General features: G+C 34.8%; 1 protein-coding gene across 1 annotated transcript in view; it reads right to left on the bottom strand.

The window, feature by feature from the left end:
- LOC138700141 (uncharacterized) overlaps positions 1–24,998 on the bottom strand; it is a 129,135-nt gene that overhangs the window by 81,760 nt on the left and 22,377 nt on the right. The window lies entirely within an intron of this gene.

Genomic DNA, 24,998 nt, shown 5'->3' on the forward strand with positions numbered 1-24,998 from the left:
TCGAGATGTTAGTATCTCAACAGGAACGATTATCCGACAGCCATAGAGATACAGCTGCTGATTGTCCCGAGTTAGCTGACAAGATTGACGTATATCGGGATACTCAACCAAGCATACATGATGAAGTTACTAATATACAGAATGAATCTGAAACCGACTCGGCTGACGAAAACGATATCGTATTAGTTACTGAGAACACTTCAATTGAAAATGAGGAAGAGATTCCCAACAATAAACGTCGTAAGAAAGAGCGTTCGGAGCAAATTCCCAAGCAAACCAAAAGCAGTTCACAAGAAATTAGAGATAGACTTAATGTGATTTCACCTCATGGGATAAGTGAAATTCCCAACCCACAACCAATGATTCAAAATACAGGAGCTGCTCCAAGTGAAGATGAGGGGAGGATCCCTTCTTCTCAATCGGACTGCATTCAAGATCCTCGACTACAAACACAGACAGCGACCAATAACACCATGTGGAGCGACGAAATGGAAGTTGTGAATCTTAACCTTACCAGGGAAATAGGAAGTAATGATCATGGACACGTAGACAAAGCTCCTGCCAAATCTATAAAAACATATACTAGTAATAGAAAGCATCCATATAAATCAGAAGAAGGCAAATCCTTTCTTCCTACTTTAAAAAAATCATAAGTTATCACTGCATAAGTATTTCTTTAACATATGTACATGGCGCATATCGTATGCTATGATATTTAGATGTTCTTTATGACGCTCACGTTTGATTGTAACAACCTTAAAATCCGGTGGCAGTTCTTCGCCAACAAAATCCATGGTTTTAATAAGATTCTGAAAGCACACGATATCGCCATACTCTTTATGCAGGAAATACATAATTCAAATTTCACTTGTATCTATAATTATGTTTATGTTAATATCGAACCGGCCGTCAGGAATAGCTAATTTAACCAAACCTGGTATACAATATACGCAAAGAAAACAATGTTTTCTCTTCAATTGCATGACTATAGCTATCCCCTTGCAAATGTCAGTGCTTTATTTGGAAATAATAAGTGTAATGGAAGCTATTTTTCTTTGCCAGCTGTTCTATAATGGCACTCATAGGAAATTTCTTCCTCTTCTTAATAACATTATCAGTACGAATCTACTTATGAATTACCCCTACCCTAACATTTTAGTTCGAAAAATTGCTACCATTAACATATGTGGATCATATTCACCAGTGAAGAAGGACATGTTCCGTCACTTCTCATATACTCATGAGTTCATGACATAGAAATAGCCCTCATACAAGAAGTAGTTGACGAAGATATAATCCAAACTAATGGATATAATACCTACAGTAATATTGGCATAAATAAACGAGGCACAGCAATAATGGTAAAAGAGGGTATAGAAATGACAAATATAGAAAAACTCCCTTGTGGTAGAGCCATACTAGGAGAGTATCAAGGGACTCATTTTCTTTCTATTTATGCTCCTTCTGGTACTCACAAGAGAAAATTACGAGAAGAGTTCTTCACAATAGACATTACGTATTTACTCTCGAAACTACACAATAAATATATTATGGGAGGCGATTTCAATTGCGTACTTGCACCGGTAGTACACCTAAATCACCGGCCCTAAATTACATTATCAACAACTTTCATATGACCGACGTCTGGAGAGTGACGCATAAAACTGCGGGATTTACGTATCACACTACCAAGTCGGCATCACGTATCGACAGAATATATGTCTCCATAGATTTAAAAAAATAGTATAAGTAGCTCCGAAATTGTTCCCGCCCCTTTTACAGATCATAACGCTTTGATTGTGTTGATTAAAATCCCTATTTCCTTCATCACGCGTGGACGAACACTTTGGAAACTCAATAGTCAATTGTTACGAGACATTACAATAAAAGAAGACTTCACTATTGAATGGCAAAAATGGATAAGAAAACAGGCCCAATACGTAACGAAAACTAACTGGTGGGATGGATATGTAAAAAAACAGATTAATTCTTTCTTCAAATATAGAGGACTGGAAAGGAAACGGGAGAGAATACAACATTAAATTTTCTATTTCAATGTATCCGCGATTTGCAACGTCCAGATTTTCAGTATGCTCCCACTACTAGAGGGGCCCTTGAGGACAGACCCAAAACGTTCCACTTTGGGTTAAAAAAACATACTAAAACCAACCAAAATCCCTCTAATATATAACAATATTTTAAGCTAAAAACTTTCCTATACTTTAAAAACCCTACTTTATACCCCATACTATGGAACCCTATTTACCCCCAATATTATTATAAAATACCTAAGAAAACAAATAAAAAACAAGCAAATATATAACAATATTTTAAGCTAGAAAACCCCCAATACTTTAGAACCCCTACTTTGGAAAAACATGTATTTTTTATTTTAGCTGTTCTCAAAACACCCCTTACTTTGGAAAAAATTATACCCCAATATTCTTATAAAATACCTAAGAAAAACAAGCCAAAACAAGCAAGTATATAACATTATTTTAGGCTAAAAACCTTACCATACTTTAGAAACCTTACTTTGGATAAACATGTATTTTGCAATATATAATGAGTGCGACTAATATCCATAAGGAAGTGTGTCTATAACGTCATTGATTTTACCTTGCATTACGCGTTTATCATAATCCAATTTAAATTTCTTTTCAATGTGTGTATTTGTAAGTGTGTGTGTTTTTCTATCCTTTGTAATTTGATTATATTCTAATATTACACCTTCAACCTCTTTATTCAAAACATCCAACATTGAATTCATATTTAATTTCTGAGCATTTTTATAGTTTAGAGTAAAGCCCTTAACCTTGCATACAATTTTGTTTTTCGATGTTCTATACGCATAACTCTTAGGACCAGTGGATAGAAATTCTTCAATGTGATCACCACCTAATTCGTCAGTCCATTCACCCAACATGCATCCAGTTTTTATACCTTCACTACCATCATCAATATATATTATTGAGTCAGTATCATAATACACAACTTTGTCATCCAGTTTATCTAACATCTCATACAACCTTAATCTAGCATATGATGTAGTAAACGCGGCAACTATCACATTTGTCTTAGTGGGATCTTCTAACCATTCATATTTTGTTTGGTATCTAAATTCTACAGTATCCTTATTAACCATCGAAAGATTAATACACTCTAATTTGTCATTCAACAATATAGACCAGAATGTTTGTATATCCTTCACATATCTTGTATGTTCCATTTTTCTTTTTTGTCCAAACTTGCCATAAAACGCGTTTAGAAGCATTTTTGCTATCGATCTTAATACAGGATTGGGTGTGATATTGTCTATATCCAAATCGATATTTAATTCTTTTCTTACAACTGCAGCGTAGGCTTCTTTGGTATTAAAATCGCTCTTAAACATATTATTGCTTCTTTTTCCCCAATGCCATACATCATAAACCTCTGTAATCTTATACCCCTTTTTGAGTGCTTTATTAATCTCAGGTGTGGTCCATGTTCCTATGAATCTTCGTTTAATATTTGTGTGATTACATTCACGAATTTTGGAGTTGGCACATTTAGCACACAATGTAAATAATAGTTTGTTTGTTTTAATTGGGAGTACAGGGTGATACAATTTTCTTGGTGGTTCTACTTCGCATTTAATTAATCCAAACCATTTTGGATCGTACTTCCCAGAGTTACTAATTTTTGTTGGATGACCGACTGGAAACTCATCATAGAACATAACTGTTGGATATAAACTGCAGATATCTTTGTATTTCATTTTCTTACCCCTAACATGTAATTTTGATGCATTTGTTCGACCGCCAAAATAAGCGTCTCTAGGTGATATTGGGGACATTATATTAAGCTGTGCCTTAATTGTTTTATAGGTTGGCTCCCATTCGCATTCCCACATCTCCACAACGTTATAACCATTATCCCTTAGTTGTTGGGTGAATCGTTTTGTTTTTTCGTTAAGGTCTCCCATGCTCTCTTTTTTCTTATTATTTGTCATATCGTCCTTATAACAGTCAGAACATCCGTGCCAAAAACATCCACGGAACTGATATACCGTATTGGTTGTTTTATCATACCCATCAACTTTGCGATTTAGTATTTTTTCTTCACCACCGTTTAAGGCATGTTTCACGTTTTCTCCAAATGTTTTAAGCCATGATATGGATTTTTTGCTATACACTTCTGCATTTTTATCTTTTAAAACTGCGATGGTATCTGATTTTATATGCTTGTACCTAAACACAGCCATTGCAACACTAGATATAGTAATGTACTGGAGCGGATCAATATTACAAATATCAAGGAATTGCTCTCTAAGTTTTATAACAGCCTGTCTCAGTATATCAACATCTGACTAGCAATAAGCACTCATTTCATTTTGAAAATTGAATACATAATTTTCGGCAACACGCTCATGATGCCATTGTAGAAAATGATTTCTTGTATGCCAATGTGTACAGCGCAAGCTAGAGGGGCTGTCGCTTCGCTCGCCTTCGGCATTGCCCCTACAACCGCTTGTAGACGGGACGTAGTCCCTAGAGCTTTGCGGCTTACACTTACCACATTCTTTCATAGTATCATAACCATAGTAGCTCTTATCAGGTATTTTTCCAATATAGTTTTGATTATTTTCTGTATTGAAAAAATAGGGAAAGTAGCCCTTCTTTAATTCATTTAGCCCGAATGTTTTTGGAAATGTGCTTAGTGGTTGAGAGACAAAATTATAGCTGTTTATAAATTTCATATTTAACCCCCGAATAGCCATATACATAATTTTACATCCATTGTATATAGTTTCCGGTTTGATAGCATTTTTCATGCAGTAGTTTATTATAAAATATAAATCATACGATCTGGCGTTATGTGCTATAACTGTATAACCTTTATGCTCTTTTGATATTAACCACCCACAGAACTCATCGGGAGTTTTGAAGTGAAATGTTTCTCCATTGTAATATTGAGCAACCACATAATTTGGTTTATGATCACCCGTTTCTTGATTAGCTTCAAAATCGTAAATAATATATTCTTTTTTGTAAATGTGCATGTATGGTTTTTTGTCTGCAAGGCTTCCGTACACTCATCGTTCTTACATGATTTTTTATTGGCCGCAGTTGTAATTATTTTGCATTTCTTGCATTTGTACAACTGTCAAAAGAAAAAGTGGCCGCTCTCCTGAAACAGAGTTCCCTTCGGGTATCTTCGCTACAATTCGGAGACAGGCAATGTTACATGTTGTTGGACCACGTTGCCTGATATCTACAGTTATAATTGAAGTATTCTCTCTCTGATTCGATAGCGTAATGGTAGCGTTCAGGCCTCTTATTCATGAGGTCCTGCGTTCGACTACAACCTCGTGCTTTTTATGTTCTTTTTGTTCTGTTTTTTAAGAGAGACAAACTATACATAATGGCTCCTTTCTCTTTTACGATTATTTTAGTAATTAACATCAGGTTCATTAATATATTATGCCATGACTTTATCATTATGATATTGTGGCTGCAAATGGAAAGAAAAAAGATTTTATTCTCAATCAAAATATCTTTCGTGGCATAAACAAAACAAATTTATTGGCATCGGCCTTAAAACATTCAAACAATTAAAAGTTCAAAAAACAAAACAAAAAGCCACAATTCAATATTTAGTCTATCTTCCTCTTATCTCGATCATCTTGCAGTCGAGTGGGCATGGAATTGACTAGTCTTTGCAAATAGCGACTGTTCTTAGACACGATATTCCAGGCATTCTGAACATACCCACATACATAAGTGTTCTGTCCATGGGCAGGTCTTTCATTGCAAACCCAGCAATCTCCAATCTTTCCTATTTTCTGCCTTCCTCTTAGTCTCCGCATATGATCCACATATCCTAATGTCTATTATTCTTTTCAACCAGAGACCCAATCAATTCCTTTTTCTCTTTCTAATCAGTTTCAGCATCATTCTTTCTTCACTCACTTTTTCAAACACAATTTTATTTTTTATTCTGTCTGTCCACTTCACACGCACCGTTATTCTCCACATCCATATTTCAAATGCTTCAATTCGTTTCTCTTCATTTCGTCGTAATGTCCATGTTCCTTCCCCATACAATGCCACACTCCACACAACGCACTTCACTAGTCTCTTCCTTAGTTCTTTTTCCAGAGGTCCGCAGAAGATCCTTCTTCTTCTATTAAAAGCTTCCTTTGTTCATGTTTGCAGTTTTTCTTGGGAAGGATAGCCTAAATGCGGTAACATCCCGTTGCTTTCCGCACACCACTATCTCTTTCGCATTTTATTAAATTCCAGGGGGCCCAAGCGTGGAGATGAGGAGAGTGGATTTGACTAATTGGGCAATCCGGACTTCACCGAAAGTCACGGCAAGGGTTAAATATTAACTCTATCAGGATGTCTGACCCGATCAGAGACCGGGAAATCTTAATTAGCCTTTGCCCTCCGCATCCTGGACTAGCTTCCACGAATCATCAGAAAATCTTAGAGTGTGATTGGGCCAATTTTTCCGAAAATGTTTCCACACTTTTGCCCTCGTAGCTCAGCGGACGAACGTCGGAATTTAGATGTCAACGTCTCAGGTTCAATTCCTCGTTACTCCTTTTCATTTTATTGTGGTTCAAGATAGTATATTGTAATAATACAAAAAGAAAAACTAATACCAGTATTATACAACTGGATTTTTCCAAACCTAATATTAAATTTATGTTATTTATATCGCTAAAGAACGATTACAATATAAATAACTTGAATATTATTTATACAGTATCACTAAAGAACGATAACAGAATATAAATTATAAATATAGGTTTGTTTAATTAATATAAGATATTATATAATACGTATTTAATTATCTAAATAAAATAACCTACATTACAAAGAAAGATGTTTATTTGTGTTATAATAATTACAGATTATTTATATTGCGAAAGAACAATAACAATATAAACAACTTGAATATTATTTTATAATGCTAATGAAGGAAAACAGAATATAAATGATAACTTGAATATTATTTATATCGCTAAGAACGATAACAGAATATAAAAAACGTGAATATTATTCATATCGGAATTTCACAGATTTATTACAGATGTATTTAAGAAATTGTAGAAGAATAGTAATTAGCAACAGTGTCCTATTTATTCTTCTTGGAGCCAAATTTGCAACTTTTAAAAGTGTGGTTACTATGTTGAAGTGTATGTGTTGCAACGGATGCTTGATTTGTTATGTATGTGAGTCAGTTATGGGATGCTTGATGTCGTCGCAATGTCGTAATTATAGTTTGTGTTTGTGTGACTATTGTGTATTAATTTATGATGTATGTTACGGAAAGCTGTATATTTGTGTTATAGAAGTGTTACGTATGTGTGTTGTTAATGTTTTTGTACGTTTCAAATTGATAACTGATATTTGTTTTGCAATCGCAATGTCTAATTTACGGATTGTTTGTTTTGTTACATCGAGTAAGCTAATTTAATTTAATTTCCATTTCTCTTTATGCTTATCTTTTTTGTGTATAAAACTATAGCCCTAACATACATCTGTAAAATAGGGCTAACCCCCAATGGAGATACAATAATAATAATAATTATTATTACTCATATCGTTATAAAACGATAACAGAATACAAATGATGACTTGAATTTTATTCATATCTCTAAAGAACGATAACTGGGTATAAATGATAATTTGAATATCATTTACATCGCTAAAGAACGATTAAAAAAAATAAAATGAAAACTTGAAGAAGGCCCGAACCCACAACCTTTGAATCATTAAACAAGCACTCTACTGCTGGTCTACGAGGCACAGATATGGAATACTTTCATAGTTCCGGAACTGCTTGTACAGCTGGCAAAAAAAAAAAAGTGTCCGCACTCGTGAACAGCGAATATTTTCAAAGTCCACTTCGGGTTGCGGCGATGTTACACGATGCATGTGCTTGTACCAGCACTTCTCGAACTATGAAAGTGTTCCATGTCTGCGCCTCGTAGGCCAGCGGTAGAGTGCTTGTTTAATGATTCGAAGGTTGGGGGTTCGGGCCTTCTTTAAGTTTTCATTTTATTTTTTAATCGTTCTTTAGCGATGTAAATGCTATTCAAATTATCATTTATATCCAGTTATCGTTCTTTATGGATATCACGTTATTTATATTTTGTTATCGTTATTTAGAGATATGAATAAAATTCAAGTCATCATTTGTATTCTGTTATCGTTTTATAACGATATGAATAACAATTATTATTGTATCTCCAATGGTGGTTAGCCCTATTTTACATATGTATGTTAGAGATATAGTTTCATACACAAAAAAGATAAGCATAAAGAGAAATAGAAAAGAAAATTAAATTAGCTTACGTGATGTAAACAAAACATAAACAAACCGTAAATTAGGCATTGCGATTGCAAAATAAATATCAGGTATCAATTTGGAACATACAAAAACATTAACAACACACATACGTAACACTTCTATAACACAAATACGCAGCTTTCCGTAACATACATCATAAATTAATACACAATAGTCACACAGGCACAATCAAACTATAATTACGACATTGCGACGACATCAAGCATCACATAACTGACTCACATACGTGTACATAACAAATCAAGCATCCGTTACAACACATACACTTCAACATAGTAACTACACTTTTAAAAGTTACAAATTTGGCTCCAAGAAGAATAAATAGGACACTGTTACTAATTACTATTCTTCTACAATTTCTTAAATACATCTGTAATAAATCTGTGAAATTCCGATATGAATAATATTCACGTTTTTTATATTGTTATCGTTCTTTAGCGATATAGATAATATTCAAGTTATCATTTATATTCTGTTTTCCTTCATTAGCATTATAAAATAATATTCAAGTTATTTATATTGTTATTGTTCTTTCGCAATATAAATAATCTGTATTTTATGTAAGTAATTATTATAACACAAATAACCATCTGTCTTTGTTATTTTATTTAGATAATTAAATAAGTATTATATAATATCTTATATTAATTAAACAAACCTATATTTATAATTTATATTCTGTTATCGTTCTTTAGTGATACTGTATAAATAATATTCAAGTTATTTATATTGTAATCGTTCTTTAGCGATATAAATAACATAAATTTAATATTAGATTTGGAAAAATCCAGTTGCATAATACTGGTATTAGTTTTTCTTTTTGTATTATTACATTATACTATCTTGAACCACAATAAAATGAAAAGGAGTAACGAGGAATTGAACCTGAGACGTTGAAATCTAAATTTCGACGTTCGTCCGCTGAGCTACGAGGGCAAAAGTGTGGAAACATTTTCGGAAAAATTGGCCCAATCACACTCTAAGATTTTCTGATGATTCGTAGAAGCTAGTTCAGGATGCGGGGGGCAAAGGCTAATTGAGATTTCCCGGTCTCTGATCGGGTCAAACATCCTGATAGAATTAATATTTAACCCTTGCCGTGAAGTCCGGAGGGCCCAATTAGTCAAATCCACTCTCCTCATCTCCACGCTTGGGTTCCCTGGAATTTAATAAAATGCGAAAGAGATAGTGGTGTGCGGAAAGCAACGGGATGTTACCGCATTTAGGCCTAACCTTCCCAAGAAAAACTGCAAACATGAACAAAGGCAGCTTTTAATAGAAGAAGGATATTCTGCGGACCTCTGGAAAAAGAACTAAGGAAGAGACTAGTGAAGTGCTTTGTGTGGAGTGTGGCATTGTATGGGGAAGGAACATGGACATTACGACGAAATGAAGAGAAACGAATTGAAGCATTTGAAATGTGGATGTGGTGAAGAACGGTACGTGTGACGTGGACAGACAGAATAAGAAATAAAATTGTGTTTGAAAAAGTGAGTGAAGAAAGAATGATGCTGAAACTGATTAGAAAGAGAAAAAAGAATTGATTGGGTCTCTGGTTGAAAAGAATAATAGACATTAGGATATGTGGATCATATGCGGAGACTAAGAGGAAGGCAGAAAATAGGAAAGATTGGAGATTGCTGGGTTTGCAATGAAAGACCTGCCCATGGACAGAACACTTATGTATGTGGGTATGTTCAGAATGCCTGGAATATCGTGTCTAAGAACAGTCGCTATTTGCAAAGACTAGTCGATTCCATGCCCACTCGACTGCAAGATGATCGAGATAAGAGGAAGATAGACTAAATATTGAATTGTGGCTTTTTGTTTTGTTTTTTGAACGCTTAATTGTTTGAATGTTTTAAGGCCGACGCCAGTAAATTTGTTTTGTTTATGCCACGAAAGATATTTTGATTGAGAATAAAATCTTTTTTCTTTCCATTTGCAGCCACAATATCATAATGATAAAGTCATGGCATAATATATTAATGAACCTGATGTTAATTACTAAAATAATCGTAAAAGAGAAAGAAGCCAGTATGTATAGTTTGTCTCTCTTAAAAACATAACGAAAAAGAACATAAAAAGCACGAGGTTGTAGTCGAACGCAGGACCTCATGAATAAGAGGCCTGAACGCTACCATTACGCTATCGAATCAGAGAGAGAATACTTCAATTATAACTGTAGATATCAGGCAACGTGGTCCAACAACATGTAACATCGCCTGTCTCTGAATTATAGCGAAGATACCCGAAGGGAACTTAATTTCAGGCAAAGAGTTTGTAATATAGGCCTATAACTAGAGACACCAACGGCGCTAGTTTCGCGTACAAAATTGAACCGCTGTTCGGTCACCATTAAAGGGAGTGCAAGCAGTTCATGCTTATTGAGGAGTACGAATAAATATAAGTACACTTGAAGGGAAATAATAAGAAAATGGTGAAATACTGCGCCGCAAATATTTGTTCGAACATAGCTACTATTGTAGGATGCCCAGGAAAGCATGCATATCTTAATATTTGAAAGAATGTTCCAAATGCAGTTCCTCCTTTTAATATGTTTACAGAATGTCGGAATATTTCTTGGATAAAGTTTTTTCCAGAAACACATTAATCAGGTTTATAAGGTTGATTTCAACAATGTATGTAAGGGTTAGGTGCCATCACATTACAGTGGATTATAATAGCAGAGAGCATAAGAAAATCCGCAGACTATATCTGTCTAAAACTGTTTTGTTTCACAATAAATGAATTAATCATGTAATTTCCGTTTTGTACAGCATGTACTTCTAGTTTTTGGTTGTATTAAATGCAAAGAAATTAGTGAAAATATAGCTGATGGCGTAGCTAGGCCTATTATTACCACTGCTACTAGGTCTACTATGACCACTAATATTAGGCCTACTATTACCACTACTATTAGGTCTATTATTACCACTGCCACTGACTAGGTCTCACTACTACTAGGCCTACTAATACCACCAAAACTAGGCCTACTATTACCACTACTACTAGGCCTACTATTACCACAAAAACTAAGCCTACTACTACCACTAATACTGGGCATACTATTACCACTACTACTAGGCCTATTATTACCACTACTACTAGGTCTATTATTACCACTACTACTAGGCCTATTATTACCACAAAACTAGGCCTACTACCACTAATACTAGGCCTATTATTACCACTACTACTAGGTCTACTATTACCACTACTACTAGACCCACTATTGCCACTACTACTAAGCCTACTATTGCCACAAAAACTAGACCTACTACTACCACTACTACTACACCTGCTATTACCACTACTACTAGGCCTACTATTACCATTACTAATAGGCCTACTATTACAACTACTACTAGGCCTATTAATACTACCAAAACTAGCCCTCCTATTATCATTACTACTAGGTCTATTACCACTACTACAAGGCCTATTATTACCACTACTACTAGGTCTATTATTACCACTACTACTAGGCCTACTATTACCACTACTACTAGGCCTACTATTACCACAAAAACTAAGCCTACTACTACCACTAATACTGGGCCTACTATTACCACTACTACTAGGCCTATTATTACCACTACTACTAGGTCTATTATTACCACTACTACTAGGTCTATTATTACCACTACTACCAGGCCTACTATTACCATTACTACTAGGTCTATTATTACCACTACTACTAGGTCTATTATTACCACTACTACTAGGCCTACTATTACCACTACTACTAGGTCTATTATTACCACTACTACTAGGCCTATTATTACCACTACTACTAGGCCTATTATTACCACTACTATTAGGCCTATTATTACCACTACTACTAGGTCTACTATTACCACTACTACTAGGTCTACTATTACCACTACTACTAGGTCTATTATTACCACTACTACTAGGTCTATTATTACCACTACTACTAGGTCTATTATTACCACTACTACTAGGTCTATTATTACCACTACTACTAGGTCTATTATTACCACTACTACTAGGCCTACTATTACCACTACTACTAGGCCTACTATTACCACAAAAACTAAGCCTACTACTACCACTAATACTGGGCCTACTATTACCACTACTACTAGGCCTATTATTACCACTACTACTAGGTCTATTATTACCACTACTACTAGGCCTATTATTACCACAAAACTAGGCCTACTACCACTAATACTAGGCCTATTATTACCACTACTACTACTAGGTCTACTATTACCACTACTACTAGGCCTACTATTGCCACTACTACTAAGCCTACTATTGCCACAAAAACTAGACCTACTACTACCACTACTACTACACCTGCTATTACCACTACTACTAGGCCTACTATTACCATTACTAATAGGCCTACTATTACAACTACTACTAGGCCTATTAATACTACCAAAACTAGCCCTCCTATTATCATTACTACTAGGTCTATTACCACTACTACAAGGCCTATTATTACCACTACTACTAGGTCTATTATTACCACTACTACTAGGCTTACTATTACCACTACTCCTAAGCTACTATTACCGCTACTAATTGTGTTAAAAAGTCTGTACTGACCTCTAACTTGGTGGTCATCAACTACACAATAAATAGATTGTTTTATGATAAAATTTATTCTCATTATATTTCAAATCAGTTTCCAGAATTTTTATGATCTCATATTTCACCACTAGATATTTTCTAAGCACCATATACCTTCCTCTTCCTTTGCATGAAAGGACTTAAATATAGATCATTTTAAATATTACAGTAAATATCCATTATTATGTCCTTAAAACAATACTAGTAATACTGAAAATTAATGTTGACATTGCCATTATTCAATATTTCACATATTTATCCCGAGTGTGTATGGTGAATTAATTTATTTTTTAGAATATCGCCAAAAATGAATCATTATAATACTTTAATAAATATAGCGCTCCTCTGCCATTCATGTTTATTTCATCACGACTCATCCTTTGTAAAAGATGTTTAAAACAGTGTCTATCACCAGGCTACATCAATGTTTGTGGTAATGTTTTCGAATTTCGCACCGCAAACACTCCCTTTAATGGCGGATGCTAGCTGATTCAATTTGTGACATTTTTCTTGCCTGCCACTCACGGGTATGTGTCTCTAGTAAGTATTACGAACTCTTTGATTTCAGGAGAGCGGCCACTTTTTCTTTTGACAGCTGTACAAGCACATGCATCGTGTAACATCGCCGCGACCCGAAGTAGACTTTGAAAATATTCGCTGTTCACGGTGCGGCCACTTTTTTTTGACAGCTGTACATGTATCCATTTACTTTTTCTTTGTGTAAAGATCTACAATACGTGTTGAATGCTGCTTGTTCTTGAGGGTCAACCGGTCCGTCTTCAATGATGGCTTCTGGATTTTCTATTATATAGTCAGTTATAAGGTCGTTGATTTCATCTTTGCTATATTTATGTGATATATATATATATATATATATATATATATATATATATATATATATATACATTATCTGGACTACAATTTTCACAACCATATACTTTTTTTTGTATTATCTATTTTTCTCACACATATACCGCCTTTACCCCGTTTCCATTGCATATAACAAAGGTGATTTTTTGTTTCAACTTCTTTTTTGCAGTTTTTACAGAATTCAAATCCACACTTATGTTCTTCAGCTCTCTCATAGATTATATTACATGATAAACATTTGCAAACAGTCTGGCATACGCTTAAGACCACAATGGAAGAATATTCGTCAGGGTCTGGGATTCTTTTGTGTTGCTCAAAACACTCTTCATTGTAATAATATCTATTGCAATCTGTACAATACTTTTTTGATTTAGGCGTAGTATGTGCTCTATGCTTACACGTAACGCAATAGCATCACAAATGTGTTTTTTATGTTTATAAACCTTATCACATAATTGACAATAATCTGACATGCCATAAAAGGCAGCCATAGAGGTAATAACGTCATAGTGATTGTCATGATGATAGATGTGTATAGTTATCTCTCGTGATCCTATTCCTTTGTATATGACAGTGTTAAAGTTATCGGCACTGATGATTTTTATTCGCACGTTCTTTAAATATCTTTCTGCCTTTTTAAAGGAATGCAAAGTAAAAGGTTCGCCTGGTTCCTGTTTAATTTTATTGCAGAGTTCTACTGCTAAATCTGTTTGTAGTGTACGCCCTTTTCGTATATTAATGATATCGTTTTTGTTTAGTTCTCTATTGAGTATAATATTTGTATTGTACGTTAATGCCGCTATAATAACTCGTGCACCACACAAATTTTATCCTTGTCTTTTATTTGGAGTATGCTTCGTTTTGTTCTAACATCTTCTGTAAGATTAATCATTTTGTTTGGTCTTCCTCCACTAGGCATGCTGACTATATGAACAGAAAATTCTGTACCATGCAGAGTAATTTCCTGATCAGATGACATTATATTAGTAAATTGATTCAGTACCGAATTTATATTGATTGCTGTGCTTAATTGTGTAGATATAGCATGTGTTGTAAGATGATGATTTTCGATAACAAGCTGTATTCGATCTATGCCCTCTCTAAATCCAGCATTTGCTTTTCTTTTGCCAATGATTTGATGAATGATTTCGTAAAGCCCATTGAAGTCTAAAACACCATTGTTACTAATCCATTCTTTTATAGTATAAGTAGCCCATGTGATGTGGTATTTCTCATTTTCAGTGACTAAGTTTTCAATTGCTGCAAAGTTATCATTGGTTACAAAATATTCAACTTTTGGCGGTTGATGTGTACGTGATAAATCGAAAATCTTATTATAATTGTCATTGGTTTGTGAATTAGGAATAAACACATCATCCTTTTCTGTAACGTTGATATATGGCGGTCGATATACATCATTACTATTAACTGTCCATGATGGTGGATGATATCTTTCACGTGTTTGTGTAAATACATTATCGTCTGAGTGTACGTTAGAAAATGGTTTTTGATATCTCTCGCGAGGTTGTGGAAATATATCATCATTAGTGTCATCAGCAAAGGGAAGTGAATATAGCTTATATTTAAGATAGTTTTTTAAATCACCTACCCTTCTGAATTTGCTGTAGCCTTTGATCTTATGGTGTTTGGCAAAAGCTATTAAATTATCCTTACCTTTTATATCATCTATGTTTTGATAGTGCGGGGCAATGCCCCTTGAGCGAAGCGCCATTGTGCTATTTATAGGCGGAACATTTGTTCCTTGAGCGACAGAATTATTGGTTTGTGGATTATTGTTAACTACTTCCATTTAGTAGATAAAAAATTTAGCAATAAAAATTTTTTAACATACTGTAACCTCACGTGATAGAGAATGTTTATTTAATTGTAGTAATATTTCATGCATTTTTTATTTTGTTTGGTCTTTGTAAAATACGATGAAAGAGTAATGGAACGGAGAAAAATTCTCTCCGGCGCCGGGATTTGAACCTGGGTTTTCAGCTCTACGTGCTGATGCTTTATCCACTAAGCCACACCGGATACAACCCCGACGTCGGACAGAATTGTCTCTGATTGAGTTCCAACTCTTGAGTTCCCTCTAGTGGCCGCCCTCTGCACTACGTCATATATGTCTATGAACATAGGACCGAAGTCCACACATGTGCTGAGGTGCACTCGTTATGAGTGACTAGTTGGCCGGGATCCGACGGAATAAGCGCCGTCTTAAATCACTTCGCGATATATGGTCTTTGTAATGTAATTTTGTTATATAAATGTTACATGTGTGACAGAATATCTTTTCAAGCATCTTACTGTTGGATTTCTTTTTACAGGCATAGCAACAATAACTAACACCATGTTTATCTTTTCTATTTTTAACAAATTCACTATGTGGTTTAACAGTTTTACAGTAAGAACACTTTCTCGTATCATGATCGCCTGACGGCATTTATAAAGGAAAAAAATTTACGTTAGGTAATATCAGTTACGTTGTTTATAACAGTTTGTGTTTTTTCAAATATAAATGGCTACCCCATCGGTTGTTATTCAGTCGTACATGCCAGCGCCTATATCCAAAAAATAGGTATCGCCTAAACAGGAAGTAAACAGAATTATAAAAAAGGATACCACGTTGATTAAATCATGTGCACCAACAATTAAGACAGCAAAAGAAATGAGAGCTAAGCAACTTGCTATGAAATTTATATCTGGCACTGCAAACCCAGAATTAGAAAATATAACTTTAAAAGACTTTGCAAAGACACATAAAATAGGTCAAGCTAAGCTTAGGGAGCAGTTGAAGTTCCTATCTGGCGAATCAATGCTTAATTATAACAAAAACTCAAATAACATTATAAAACATAACACCACCCAAAACGCAAACACTCCAAACACATTACATTCAAGTCCTAACACACTCAAGAAAACTAGGGTTAAGAAATCCTACGGACGAAGCGACAACACACAAGCGGCAGGGCAAAGCAACACTGAATTTACGGATGAGTATATTGAGAAGTTAATAAATTAAATACATACAAATGAGTGAGATCGTAGAATATCTAAAAACAAACTCTGAAATTCGTAGTAAGATTAGAGAAGAGCTAGTAGATTTAAGTAAGCAGTCTTTATCCACAAAGGCGAAACGATGCGAAGAGTTAACAGCAAATACTGTTGTTTAGCAAGAGGCCATCCAAATAATGGGTGACGAAATATTTGACTTAACTGTAGAAAACAATGTTTTAAAAGAAAAAATTGGGCCTATTGAAGTATCTTGGCTAGAAGATAAAAAAAGAGAAAAGTAAACTTAGTTATGATAGTGAAGCAAAGGGGAAAGTTATTTTATCAAGGTTAAAAAAGCGATATATAAAAGCAGAACGATTGCGACAATTAAAACAATATATACTTGCATATTAAATACTTATTGTGTTTGAAGGTTTCAGAAACATTATAGTATCTCATATGATTTAATAGCTGTTTAGCTAGATTGGTACTTATTTCCATTGTTTATTTAAAAAAAATATGAAGTGCAACTTATTAACCCAAGGAAAGTATCCCAATTACCAATAAAATCCTTAAATTCACATATAAAATCTTTTAATAATCCGTGACCTCCTGCAATTTAATCCCAATGAACTTTATCTGAAAGTTATTCCCGGTGCCAGAGATAATTTTTCTCCTAAAAATATTAATTTCCAATCAAGTTTATCTTGTAACTTGTATATAAAATCTTCTGATAGATATTGATACTCTGTAATCAATTTCCAATCAACTTTATCTTGAAACTCGCGTATAAAATCTACTGATAGTGATTGATAACGTGAAATACATTTCCAATCAAATTTATCTTGAAACTCGCGTATAAAATCTTTTGATAGAGTGTGATAACGTGAAATCTCATTCCAATCAAGTTTCTCTTGAAACTCACGAATAAAATCTTCTGGCAGCTTTTTATTTTTTGAAATTAATTCCCATTTCACTTTGTCTCTGAATTCACGAAAAAACTTACTATCTAGTGTTTGGTTCATTGTGAAGCACTCCCAGTCAATTTTGTCTTGGAATTCATGTATAATCTCACTAGTTAGTGACTGGTTCGTTGAAAGACTCCACCAATGAATTTTGTCTTGGAATTCATATATAATCTCAGTAGATAGTGTTTGTGCACCTGAAATCTCTCCCCAATTAACTATATCCTGGAATTCACGTATAAACTCATGGGATAATGTTTGTTTAAATGAAATCAAATTCCATTCAACTTCGTACTGAAATTCACGTATAAAATCTTCCGATAGTTTTTGATATTCTGAAATATTATACCAATTAAGTTTATCCTGAAACTCACATATAAAATCTTCAGACAGATTTGAGTTTATTGAAACCCATTCCCATTCATCTTCTGTAATTGTTTTTCTTTTTATATAATCTACCACACTGGATCTAATATGTGTATCCGTGTTGTATAAATTTTGTAGATCATACTGAAGGCTCTGTATTATTGATCTCATTGGTTGAGATTGATGGGGTGTTAACTACTTTCATTTAGTAGATAAAATATTTTTAAATGCAAAACATGCGCCTCTGTACAATACACGTAATTATTAAAGGACAACATTCTTCTTGTTGACCCAACTATTATGCGAACTATTAAATCCAAGCCACTTGACATACACTTTATCCCCTTTTTTACGTAACACTTTCTCAACTAGGTATATGTCAGGGAATTTTGTTTTTTGCATTTCTTGCTCATAGAACGTTCCTTTAATCTCTTCACCACTAGTATCCTTAAGATGATAATATGGTGGATTACGGGAGAACACTTTAATAACAGTAAATATTTCAGTAGACCAGTTAGCCGTATACCCTTTTTCAAATAAACCTTTTATTTTACTAATACGAACACGATCACCAACTTTGTATCGCGGATGGGACTTAGTGTAATTACCAGAGGGCGGATCAGAGTGACCAGGTTCGGTGGCTTCATGTTACTGACAAAACAACCACGGAACAGCTGGTCGAGGGGGTTCTACGTTCTGCTATGCAGAAAATAGAATCCTACATTGACCGGCAACTAAACAGACTACAGGACGAAATAGTGACATTTACTATTTCCTTACTCACTACAGACACAAACCCCACGAAACGACACACGACACTTGCCACAGCCAACCAGGCAGCCAGACGGCTTCTACGGAAACGAGTAGCCCACCACTTTGTTGGTAACAGGTTACGAGTCTCCCTAGCGCCACTACAAAAACGTGACTAGGCCAGAACTGACCAGAGCACTGGACTCTCCACCTCTCATTAACATCTGCGAGGCATGGTGCTAACTTCACTTCATTCATATCACGATTCAACTGTCAGCGATTACATGTCTCATATTATCATTTACAGGGGAAAATACACTACTGGTAGATGAGAGGGTAAACGGCTTTTAGCTGGGAACCTCGAGCTAAAGTTAGTGAATTGCAAGTCGGGAACCAATGGAGGCATGGGATGCTTACCCTGCCTGCCATTTTAAACATCATTCATTCTTTCTTCGTCCCCTTTCACTCATTCATGTTACTGATGCAGAGAGCATAATAGCTCGGCATGTGTTCCCTAGGTACAGACAGTGGGTAAAGAATTATACAGTACGTAATAAGAACATCACGTTCCGCTTCGCGAACAGGTGGCGTATGCTACTACTAGTGAAAGCAAATGCGAAGTTATTATGTGGGAATACGAGGTAACCGATGAACTACGCATAGTAGTGGACTTATAGTTAAACAAGCGTGCGCTATTGGTGTTGTTATTTATAAACTGTCAGAATGCCTAAGGAAAAACGTGTACAAAGTGAAAAAGTGAACGCTTGTACACCAGTTCGGAGGTAATATCTTCAGCAGTGAAGGATAAATAATTACATGTAATATGTAAATTGACGTTAAGAGCTACGAAAAAATGGCACTTAGAAAGGCACTGCAACAGCAGACATCACAGGGAATACATACAAGAGAATCCGTCAACTTCGGATGCAAATGTAATTGTAGGAACATTTATATCTAACTCCACTGGAAATAAATATGTACTAACGTGTGACACGATAGAAAATGTGAACCACACAACAATGGCAACTCTATTTTCTAATGCCATGAGTATTTTATGTCCTACTGGTATCAGGTATAATAACGTACTTCTTTTAGTCACAGATGCTGCGCCCTATATGATAAAGGGGCCAAGGACATAAAAATAATATATCCTAAGTCGGTTCACCTTACTTGCTTAGCACATTGACTCCATAGGATAGCGGAAGTAATTCGCTCTTCTTATAGCGACGTCGATAGCTTTATAGGCAATGTTAAGAAAATTTTTCTGAAAGAACCTTCCCGAATACAAAAATTCAAGGAAATCGCTCCCAGGGTTCCCCTTCTACCAAACCCCATAATAACAAGATGGGGTAGTTGGCTGGAGGCTGCCTTCTATTATGCCACATATTATGTTCAAATTGTGAAAGTGATCAATGTTCAGATTCTACAAAGACACATGTGATTGAAATAGCAAAATCCCTAATTTCAGATGATCTTGCGAGCAGTTTAGATTTCATACAGAATAACATTTATCACTTCCCGAAAGCCATAACGTTGTTATAAACATCTGATTTACACATGCCAAAGGCTATAAACATATAGAAGAAATATCTGTAAAACTCAAGGAAACCAAAGCCGGAAGTTACGAAAAAAGTGAACGAGAAACTTCAGAATGTGTTAGCAAAAAATAATGGTTTTTCAATCATGTGTGGCGTGCGAGATACGTTGCTGCAAAAACAAACAGAGCCCTCGAGATCGAACAGTGAAAGAAATATATCAGATATTGATATTGATATTCCTGATATAGTATATTATTCGTATGCACTTATTACGTCTTGCAATGTCGAAAGGAGTTTCTCACGCTATAATTTTTGTTTAAGTGAGAGACGCAGAACGTTCACTTTCGACAATCTCCGCATGTACATTATTGTCCACTGCAATGCACAGACTATGTAGTATTCACTTTACACGTAAATACAAGTAGTGTTTTATAACGGAGTACAAATTCACAGCCGTCATGTACAGCACAGTGTACGCATTCTTTTGACACAACTGTACGGACATTGCAGGTACGCGCCCGTTGTGTACTTCTGGAGTCACCTCTCTGCTTCAACATAAACAGACTATAGTAAATGGTTAGTAAACTTGTAAGAACAGTCACTCTGATCCGTCCTTTGGTTATTACGATAGATATCATTATAGATGATCTGTTGATTTTTAAAGTTGACATCAGCCGGTTTCATTTTAATAGTGCTATGTATTGTATTGTTGTAGTTGTATACTAGTTTTGGTAATATATCGATCCATTTAAAATTTCCTTGTATGGAGAACTGCTTCCACATGTTTTCTTTCAGTGTCCTATTAAACCGCTCTACAACTGATGCCTTAACGTTGGTATATGTTGAATAGTGATTGATATTATATTTCTTCATGAGCTCTTTAAAATCCTTGTTGTAGAACTCTTTACCTTTATCAGTTTGCAGATTAACGGGTATACGGTCTATTAGTATATGTTCAAAAGCCTCAGTAACATGTTTACCAGTTTTGTTTTTTATTGGTACAGCCCAGGAATATTTGGAGAATATATCGATTATAGTTATTATATATTTAAAACCCTTATTGATTTTAGAAATACCTTTAAGATTACCAGAGTCCATTTCAACCAAATCAGCTTGCCATATATCGTCAATACCGTATGTTATGACTTTTCGTGTTGGATAGTTTCTTCTGGCTGGTTTATGTAATTCATCTATGATTTTTTCTCTTATACCGGCCTCTTTCTCTTCAACGATGTTTTTTTAAACCCACTACCGGATGCGCTTACGAAAGTAGATTTCTTGGATCCACATTTACAACATTTCGATAATATATAAGGCTTACCATTTGAGGCTTTCTTGTTAACGGGGGTAACTTTATTGGTCTTTGTTTTGCACTTGACGCAATATGCGGATGTGGTCATTTATTAAGTAGAAAAAGCCGGGGTTTAAACCCCTCGAGCGCTAGTGGCCTTTGTTTTCTTACCTAGTTTTTGCATACTTCTGTGTATGATTCTGAGTAGTTCATAAATACCATCTATAACACAGCAGATGGTGTGCCAATTATTCATTTAATAGTCAAATTTTATGAACAGATACGCATAAAACTTATATCCCTCTTTAAAACCCAAACCTGGCTTAGGTTTAAAATATAACAAATTTCCTTTAATTACATTAAATGGTGTAGTATGATCAATTTTAATATGAGCAATAGATACTGTATATTCATATTTTTCTAAATTTGTTTCAATATCTTCTATTGTTCCATCACGTAAAACAGGAAAATACTTTCTCCATTTATTATAAAGTGAGGATTAATATTATTAATGAGTTTTAATTCCCCACAAATTAATATAACATTTCTGTTGCCACCCACAAAGTTTTTAATTTTATCATCAATAGCCTCTTCTAATTGTTTCTTATTTATTGCATCACTATCATTAATCCCATTAGCAACATTCATTATGACCTTATTTTCGAAATCAACATCATTACCGCTTAAATAAGGAAAATATATTTTGTCAACTCCTCTTTTACCTCGGGGTATGGCATTAGTTAATTTATGTAACTCCCCTTTAGTCAAGTCCTTTAATTTATCATCAATAGTCGGTTTATCGTAACAATAATCTTCCATTTGTTTTTTATTTACAGCATCACTACCATCTATACCGGGTTTTATAGCTGCTATTCTTCTTTTACCGCCTAAAGACATATAAGTATTCGAATAAGCAATGACATCTTTCTTAATATAATTTTGTTCAACATAAGAAAATTTATTCAATAACTGGTCCTTAAAATCTCTTACATAGTTATCAATATAGTCCTTATCGTATGTTTTATCTTTCGTTAAGAAGTTTTTATTTATATAGTCTTGTTTATAAAATGTTTTATTTCATTCAGTCTTTGTATAATATTTTTGTTTTGTTATATTATTTATAATATCCTCAAATGCGGAACTATTATCCGTAATTATTTCAATAATATCATTTTTATTTATTTTTGTATTCATAATTTTATTATTACTTCTTAATGTATCGTTTCCATATATATCGATTCCCATTTACTATATTTAAAATTACACTACGTAGTTCCGCCAAATGTCTGGATTTCTGTCCAACATACTTTTTATTGTGAAATATGAGTAACCGTCAGAAAATAGTTTAAGTACAGTAAGACACAGATGACCGCATATAACTTGGAAACTTGTCTACAGTGTATCAGATGTTGTACAATCCATATAAGTGATCGACACACCGCCTCCTGATAAGTACTTGACTAATGATGGGGGAATAGGTGTTCCAAACGAATCGAAAACACATGCCTTATGGTATTGTTTCCAATAGCAAATCCAATGTGTCCCCATATTTTCATCTATATCAAAATTAACAATACCGCATTCCATAGGTTTTGGTTTGGTTGGTAATGTATCGGACATGAATATACCTCTAAAGTTTTTTTATTCCAAGTTTCTTTACATAATGCATAATATCTAAATTTGTTAGAGGTTTGGTGTCTGACTTGTTTACTCCTAGAGCTTTGTGGACAGTTTTCTTTTGACTGGTATGTAACCCCTTTTTACGAGTGAGGTCTGCGACTTTTTTTTTTTTTCCTAGCCCACTTCCAGCCGCTTTGGATTCCATGGCTGCATTATAACGTTTCTGTTCGGCTAGTTCAGCATCGTTCTTGCTTTTATTATGAACGGTATTTGTAATGGCAGCAGCGCCTCCAGCAATAGAGCCAACAGCAGCAAGTGCGCTTAAAAGTAACGGAATAGTAAATATAAAACCGCCATGATGTACTGCTATCCCACTTCCAATTTTGGCCGCGGAGCTCGAGGAGCCACTACGTTCGAGGGCATCTTTTAGAGTTTTGACTGTTGATATATATTGTGTTAGCGTAACACCCTTACCTTCTTTAGTGGGTTCTTTACCACCTAGTAACTTCCGTAACTTAATAATAGCACTTAAAATTAAAGGTAATGTAAAAATAGAACCACCAACATGAATAGGTTGTAGTCCTTGACCTGTTTTTTGTTGTTTGAGAAATTTTTCTATTGTCAGTAATGCTTGTAATAGTAGTTGCATCATTTATTACATTAAAAATCAACACCGAATCCAATTTTACTTTTAGCCCACATTGCTCCTCTAACTAACAAGGCATCAGCTTTTTCATTAAGTGGGGTATTGGGATCATTTTGGATATCTTTGGCTTCGAGCTGTAATTCTTTGTCAGCAGTATGTCTCGATTCTAGGTCCTCGTGGTCTCTGTAGAATATGTCGTGTTTAATACATTTTGCATCTAATTCGTTAATTGGTTGATCTCCTCTTGCTAATCGCTCATCTAACCGAGTTCCAGGTCCGCAGTAATTATATTTTTCCCCAGTTCCGAAGCTTCGTAAATGCATTTCTGGCATTATACCGGAGTTGAGAATTTTATTAAATATTCCCGAACCTTGTCTATCGCCCCAAAGCTTTTCGGTAAGGAGCGTATATATTTTACAAGAGAGTATATCGCGTTTGGATTCTTATCCAAGTCTACGTTAAATTTAAATCTTTCATCTAACATATCAATAATACCTACTATTTCATTTCTTATCTCTGGGTTTTTATTACCAGCTTTCCATGCCCCATCGAGAATCATTAGTCGTTCTATAATTTGATTAACGTTATTAAACCACACATATTCTTTTGGAAGCCCAGTAAGGTAATGGAGGGTATCTGTGCGCAGGCGGCCAAGTATACGCAGTCGCATTTTTCAGCTGTTGGCATCACTGGACATCAGCTGACAGCAGTGTTGCCAACTGGACGGAAATTCCGTCAAAACTGACGGAATTTCAACGTAGCGGACGGGAAAAGAATGGCTTTGACGGGTGACGGATTTTCTGGCGGGAATTACTATTTACATCGACTTTTGACTTTTTAGCTGCTGTAATTTTTAATTGTTTAATTTTTGGGGGATTTTACTTTTTCTTTGAACAGTTTGCCCGTGCCGTACCATGTTAAAGAATCCCCTTTTTCAGATGTCCTCGTAATCAATTCAGAGGTTGACGAATTACTAT

The sequence above is a fragment of the Periplaneta americana genome, chromosome 1, assembly GCF_040183065.1.
Source record: "Periplaneta americana isolate PAMFEO1 chromosome 1, P.americana_PAMFEO1_priV1, whole genome shotgun sequence".
NCBI lineage: Eukaryota > Metazoa > Arthropoda > Insecta > Blattodea > Blattidae > Periplaneta > Periplaneta americana.